Source organism: Musa acuminata, chromosome BXJ3-11 (genome assembly GCF_036884655.1).
Source record: "Musa acuminata AAA Group cultivar baxijiao chromosome BXJ3-11, Cavendish_Baxijiao_AAA, whole genome shotgun sequence".
Classification (NCBI taxonomy): Eukaryota; Viridiplantae; Streptophyta; class Magnoliopsida; order Zingiberales; family Musaceae; genus Musa; species Musa acuminata.
Window position 1 is genome coordinate 14187191 of NC_088359.1, and position 7715 is coordinate 14194905.

The following is a 7715-nucleotide window of genomic DNA, read 5'->3' on the forward strand; positions in this document are numbered from 1 at the left end:
TCAAAGTAAATGCAAATCGAGATTTAGAGTGGTTCGGTCAATCTTGACGTACTCCACTTTTGGCTTCCTCCACCGACGAGGTCACCGACGTCAACTAGAGGCCTTCCTTCAATAGGCGAAGGCCAACCACCCTTTTACAGTTTCACTCCTTTTGACGGGCTTAGGAGACAACCCTTACAGAATTTCCTTTCCTCTCTTAACAGATTAGAACTTGGAAGAAAAGAGGAAGAAGAACTTTCAACTCATACGACACTTTTGAGCTCTAAAAATCACAAAGTAAAATCAGAATTTCGGTGGTTTTAGGGTGCCCTTTCAGTGCTGAAAGGGTGGGGTATTTATAGGCCCCAGTTTGAATTTGGAGCTCAAAACTGTCAATTCCCGGAATTCCGGGATCTGGCAGTTGCACCGCCTGACTGGGGCGGTTGCACCGCTTGGCAGAGCTCGAAGACTGAGCCTCTAGGCGGTGCCACCTCCTGTCAGGGGCGGTTGCACCTCTTGCCAGAGCTCGAAGACCGAGCTCAAGCGGTGCCACCGCTTGACTGAGGCGGTTGCATCGCTCAGCCAGAGCTCGGAGACCGAGCCCAGGCGGTGCCACCTCTGTCAGGGGCAGTTGCACCTCCTACTAGAGCTCGAAGACTGAGCTTAGGCGGTGCCACCGCCGGAATGAGGCGGTTGAACCGCCTAGCAGAAATCAGGATCCGAATGGGTTGATCCATTCGGCCCAATTTAGGTTTTTCAGGGGCCCAATTGCCCCAAGATTAAGTTAATGGGATCACCTCCCATTTCCAACTTAATCATTGTGCTAACTACGATATTTCCTAAGATATTTACTGCAACTTGCTCCGGTGCGTCAATCGCTTCTTCTGGCGAGCTTCCGGCGAACTTCCGTCAATCATCCGATGAACCCTCGGTGATGCTCCTGCGGACTTCCGGCAAACTCCTAGACTTGCGACGATCCACATGGCGAGTTTCGACGAGCTTCTTTGGCAAGCTCATGGACTTCTCGGATTTGTTCCCGCAGAACCTCCGACGACTTCCGAACTTCCGTCGAACTCTCGAACTCCCAACGTGATCATTGTCTTGACTCCGGCGCAACTCCTACTGCATATCTTATTTTTATCGTAGTTAATCCTGCACACTTATCTCAACATATAGATTAGATAACAAATGACAATTGACTTCATCATCAAAATCCGAGATTCAACAGTGTGGACTATATTTCTTAAATGGATAATGATAAGTTAAATGTCCAAATCTGCAACAAAATTTACATTTGTTTCGGGGTGAAACATGCAAAGTAGGGCCTTTAATAAAGATGGTTGGATTTTGGTAAGAGCTACTCACAAATCTGATTCCGCCTTTTCTTTGAACGTGACCCTTGTTGGCAAAAATCATGTTCAAGGACTTACTACTAACCTCAAATTTTTCTAAGGTTTCTTTGAGTAGCAAGTTTCCCTTTTGAAGTATTTCTAGTTCATCACATTTCGTACATGGAGCTAAACTATCTTTGTGCTCAACTTTTAATCTATCGAAATCACTAGCAAGAGATGCATGCTCTTTTTTTAATAATTTATATTTTTTACTAATTAATTTACATTCATCAAATAAATCATGAAAATCATTTAATAGTTCATCAAAGGATAAATTTGCATAAAAGGAACTACTCTCCTCATCTCTAACAGCCATTAGCGCATAGTGAGCAACTTGCTCGGTGTTGGTTGGCTCCTCTTCTTCGGATGCATTTGAGTCATCCCAAGTTGCTTTAAGAGCCTTCTACTTCTTCGGTTGCTTCCTCTTTACTTGGGGACATTCACTCTTGAAGTGTCCCAGCTTTTTGCATTCATAGCATATCACTTGTTCTTTTTTAGGTTCAAATTTATTTTTGTATCATTTTTAAATTTATTTATTTTTTAATTTTTTGAACTTTCTTGTCAAGAGTGCAAACTCTTCGTCAAAGTCCTCATCACTTGAATTTTCTTTCAAGTGGTCTTCTTGTGTTCTTAGTATCATATCTTCCTATTTTTTGGAAGGTTATTTTTAAGCTCTTCATGAGCATTACAAGTTATCTCATAGTTCATTAGCGACCCGATTAGTTCTTTAAGAGAAAAATTATTTAAATCTTTGGCATCTTGAATAGCCGTTACTTTAGGATCCCAACTCTTTAGAAAGGATCTTAGAATTTTATTAACAAGTTTGAAATCCAACAAAACCTTTACCAAGTCCTTTTAGACCATTGACGACATCCGTAAATTGGGTGTATATGTCTCCAATGGTCTCACTCGGTTTCATCCGAAACAACTCATAAGTATTCACTAAAAGATTAATTTTTTACACCTTCACTCTACTAGTGCCTTCATGAGTCATTTCGAGTGTGTGCCAAATATCAAAAGCGGTTTCATAAATAGACACACAATTAAACTCGTTTTTATCTAAAGCACAAAACAAGGCATTCATAGCCTCGGCGTTTAAAGCAAAAGTCTTCTTCTCCAACTCATTCCAATCATTCATTGGAAGAGAAGACTTTTGAAACCCATTTTCAACAATATTCTATAATTCAAAATCCATTGAAATTAGGAAGATCCTCGTTCTAGTCTTCCAATATGTGTAATCCATCCCATTGAACAAAGGCAGACGTATAATTGAATGACCCTCTTGGTTGCCGGCAAATGCCATCTCTCTTGGGTTTTAAACCAAATGAGAGTGAACCTTGCTCTGATACAAATTATTAGGATCAAGAGCGGCACTAAGAGGGGGGGGGGGTTGAATTAGTGCAACGGAAAATTCTTCGATTTCGTAGAAAGCTCATCTCGATTCAAATTGTTTTGGAAAGATTTTGAACTTAAAACTTTCGTAAGAATGTAAGGAGAAGCTTAATGAGATTTGCAGTAAAGTAAATTGCATAAAATGAAAAGCAAACCAGAATTTAGAGTGGTTCGGTTAATGAGACCTATGTCTACTACGGATTCCTCCTCCGTCGAGGTCACCAACGCCCACTAAAGGCCTTCATTTAATAAACAAAGGCCAATCACCTTTTAAGCGCTTTCTCCTTTTTTCGGGTTTAGGAGACATCCAGAGCTCTATACCAACCTTTAAATCGAAGAACATAAACATTTTTTTTAATGTATTTATCCTAGATTATAAGTATTGTATAAATATTTAGATGAAGTTAATGGTTTATGAGTGTTTTTCTTTGAAATTATCAGGAAAGCATTTAATAATCTTGAGTTTTGTGGTCAGGTTAAAATTACTCTTTAATGACATGTGACATGTTATATGGATGAGCATTTCAGTCTTGATAATTTAATCTTTTGATTAATTAATTGAATGAGATATTTCCATAAGCATTTCATTCCCGATCCCTAATATAATCTCACTAGTCACACTTATAAATTTTGATGATATACGTGAAAGAAAATCTCACTTATAAATTGAAGAAACATTTAAAAGATTAAATTGATTAGATAACGCATCTAACTCAAAGCAACAGGGATTTATGTTGATTGAAATTTTAGACCGAAATCATTATTACTAAATTTTTTTCAAGAAAAATTATCACAAGATTTAGAGTAGTTGACAAATCGTGTAATAGATGTACTTGATCATGTGAGTTTTTGAAAATGTTGAAGCCCATGATATATTTCATTCGATAATATTAAGAAAATATATGGAGGATCCATATCATGAAACCAAATATGCATCAATTCAACTAAAAAAACATAGACTTATCGGACTTATTTAGCTTAGTGTATGCCTTAAAATTCATAGTTAGCACATAATTGGGTTGGAATTGGGCCAACTCAATTAGGAGTTAATTGGGCCCAAGTTTGGGCTATGTTGGGCTAAGTGAAAAGGCCCAAACAGTGACCTAACAGGTAGAACCTTCGTGACACAATCTCTGAGAGACTGTCAGGCGGTGGTACCGCTAGTTTGGGCTGTGGTACCACCCAGACATAATCTTCTAGGCGGTGGTACTGTTAGACTGGGCGGTGATACCACCTGTACTTCGAAATCTCATGGATTTGAATTTTGGCTCTAAGTTTTGAAGTCATTTGGGGTCTATAAATACCCCAACTATTCCTGCATGTAGTATCAAGAAAGTTGAGCAAAACTCTGTGATTCCAAAATTGTAAACCCGATTAGAAAGTTGAGTTCTCTTCTCCTAAAGCTTAAAGAGAGTTCTAAGGGAGGTGTGTGAGGGATACCTTGTAAAAGAAGGTTGTAAAAGGTTGTCTCGTAAACTGATGAAAAAGAGAAAAAGGGTGTAACGGGTAGTTGATCTTCGCCCATTGACGGAAGATTGTTAGTGGATGCCGGTGACCTCGACGGAAGAGGAATTGATAGAGTGGATTAGGTCACGATGACCGAACTACCATAAAACAATTTGTATTTTTGTTTTGCTATTTATCTTTATTGAAAACTGCTTTACTTCCTCATTACTTTTGTTGTACACCCTTCCGTATGCTCCCATATACTTTCAAGTTAATATCTTTCCAAAACAGGTTTAATCGAAACGAAATTTTGAACTGACTATTAGGATCAAGAGCGGTACTAAGAGGGGGGGGGGGGGGGGGACGGGGGCAGTGAATTAGTGCAATGAAAAATTCTTCGATTTCGTAGAAAGTTCATCTCGATTCAAATCATTTCGGAAAGACGTTGAACTTAAAACTTTTGTAAGAATGTAAGGAGAAGCATAAGGAGATTTGTAGTAAAGTAAATTACACAAAATGAAAGGTAAACCAAAATTTAGAGTGGATTAGTTAATGAGACCTATGTCCACTTCGTATTCCTCCTCCGTCGAGGTCACCGGCGTCCACTAAAGGCCTTCCTTCAATAGGCGAAGATCAACCATCTTTTATAGCATTTTCTCCTTTTGCCGGGTTTAGGAGACAACCCTTACAAGTTTTACTCCTCTTTCTTGGATAGTTACAAGGCTAAGAGAGGGAGTAGGAGAACTCTTCTCACTTTTACAACACTTTTCATAATTCAAACACTTAGAATTTTTCACACATATGACAGCACTTTGTTATCCTTTCATGCAGAAAAGGATAGGCCCCAATGGTTTTAAAAGTTGGAGCCAAAAATTCAAATCCTTGGATTTCGGGATGCAAGCGGTACCATCGCCATTAATGGGCAATACCACCGCCTGACAAAGTTCGGAGACCGAGCTTTGGCGGTACTATTGCTTGACAGGGGCGGTACCACCACAGGCAGTATTGATTTCCAACGATACCACTGCCTAGACCACCCGGGAGACTGGGTCTCCCAAGCGGTGCCACCGCCGGTCATGTTTTCAGGGGCTAAATGGGCTGTTCAATTTAGCCCAATTCAGCACTGTTAAGGGCCTAGTTGGCCCCTAACTAAGTCAATGGGATTATCCCCCAATCCTAACTCCATTTTTAATTAATTACAATAACGAAGACATAATTAAAGCACTTCTTGTTCCGGTACGTCAATTGCTCTTCCAGCGAGCTTCCGACGATCTTCCATTGAACTCTCGACAATATTCCGACGGACTCCCAGCAAGCTCCCAAACTTTACGATGATCTTTTTAGCGAGTTCCAACAAGCTTCTTTGGCAAACTCCTGGACTTCTCGATTGGTTCCGGCAGAACTACCGACAAATGTCTGGACATCCGATGAACTCTTGAACTTCTAACGAGATTTTGATCTTGACTCTAGCACAATACCTGCTTTATGTCTTACTACTATCGTGGTTAATCCTGCACACTTTTCTCAGCATATATATTAGTTTAAATAATTTACAATTGATTTCATTATCAAAATATGAGATTCAACAATCTACCCCTTTTTGATGATGACAATCAATTGATGACGGAGTTAACTTTAACTCCCCTTATCTATATGCCATACTTGAGAAAATACATTCTTGAATTCAAGGCCTTTGAATTCGAGTATTAAACTAATAAGTTAAGTTCATTTAAACTTATCAACATGCACATCATGATTCCTATCATGATTTAACATTCTCATAATACGATGTCACGTATTTATCAATGAAAATGATGTCAAGGCATGACATCCATTTTCAAGTCCAATCATAGACATTCATCATTTGTAAGTATGATACGAATTTCAAATATGAAACATAGCAAGATGACAAAGATAACAATTCATCATTTCATGACAAGATATCAATTGTAAAATAGCAAGCTAAGCTCAAGTTATCTTATCATAATGAAAGACATTTATCAAGCATTCATAAAGTATACAAGTGTTTATGATAAACATTTATGATAAGATATATTGCATACATTTACAATGCCAATTAGTCATCAATTTACCACATTTTGGTATTATTTCTCCCCCTTTGTCATCAATAAAAAGGGGAACAATTCAACAATACAAATATGGTAAAAATTCATGCAAATTTCACACTAATTTATTCAATCAATATTGCATCGTTGCATGGTAACATTCAAAAGTTCTCAATTTTAAAGAGAGATTTCATCAACTTTTCCCCCTTTGTCATCAAAAACTTTGCGTGAAAAAGGAAGGTAAGGAGGGAATCCAATAAGAATCTAATTTGTGAAATGATTTGAATCAAAATATCATTTAAAATCAAATCGCCATTCTTACAAGTAATCATCTCACATGAAAATTCATCTTTCAAGAATCAAGATATCCATTGAAATTCATAAAATTCATCTTTCATGAGAAGAATAAGGAGGAATTCATGGGAAAGAAGCACCAGTTGAAGGATAAAGGAAATTCCATGAATAAACCTTCATAAATCAAATCCATTTCTCATTTAAAGATTCATAAGAGTGAAATCCGTGAGAGATGCATTTGTCAATGAATTTCATATGTTAAACATCATTAAGTGATGGAGCAAGGATATGAAGTAAAGTTGATATCAAGGACGATAATACCAAAATAAATTCATGAAAGCTCCATTCATGAAATACATTAAGAGAAGGCACCAAGTCTGGAAAAGAAATACAATAAACTTATGTATTCATACAATTTAACATCCCTAATTCCCTTCTAATAAAATCAAATTGTTCTTTATTTAAGGATTTTATAAAGATATTGGCCAATTGATATTTCATATCAATAAACTATAAGATTACTTCATGATTATTAACAAGGTCTCGTATAATGTGATGCCTAATGATAATGTGTTTAGTTCTAGAGTGTTGAATAGGATTTTTTGTTAAACATATTGCACTTGTATTGTCACATTTTATATGAATATTCTTAAGATAAATTTTATAATCTTCTAATGTATTTTTCATCCATACAACTTGTGCACAACATGCACTAGCCGCAATGTATTCGGCTTCGGTTATGGATAGTGAAATTGAGTTTTCTTTCTTTGAGGACCAAGAGACAAGTGCGTGTCCTAAAAATTGACAAGTTCTGGATGTGCTCTTTCTATATATTTGACAACTAGCAAAATCAATATCGGCATAACCAAGCAATTCAAAATTTTTAGATTTTAGATACCATAGTCCTAATTTAGGAGTTCCTTTTAGATATCTAAAAATCCTTTTGACAGCTTTTAAATAAGATTGATTATGGTTAGATTGAAATCTAGCACAAAGTCCTACAATAAACATGATATCCAGTCTAGTTGCGGTGAGGTATAGCAAACTATCTATCATATCCCTATAGGTTTTTTTATCAAAGCTTTCTCCACCTTCGTCAATATCTAACTTAGTGGAGGTACTCATAGAAGTATTGATAGCCTTTAAA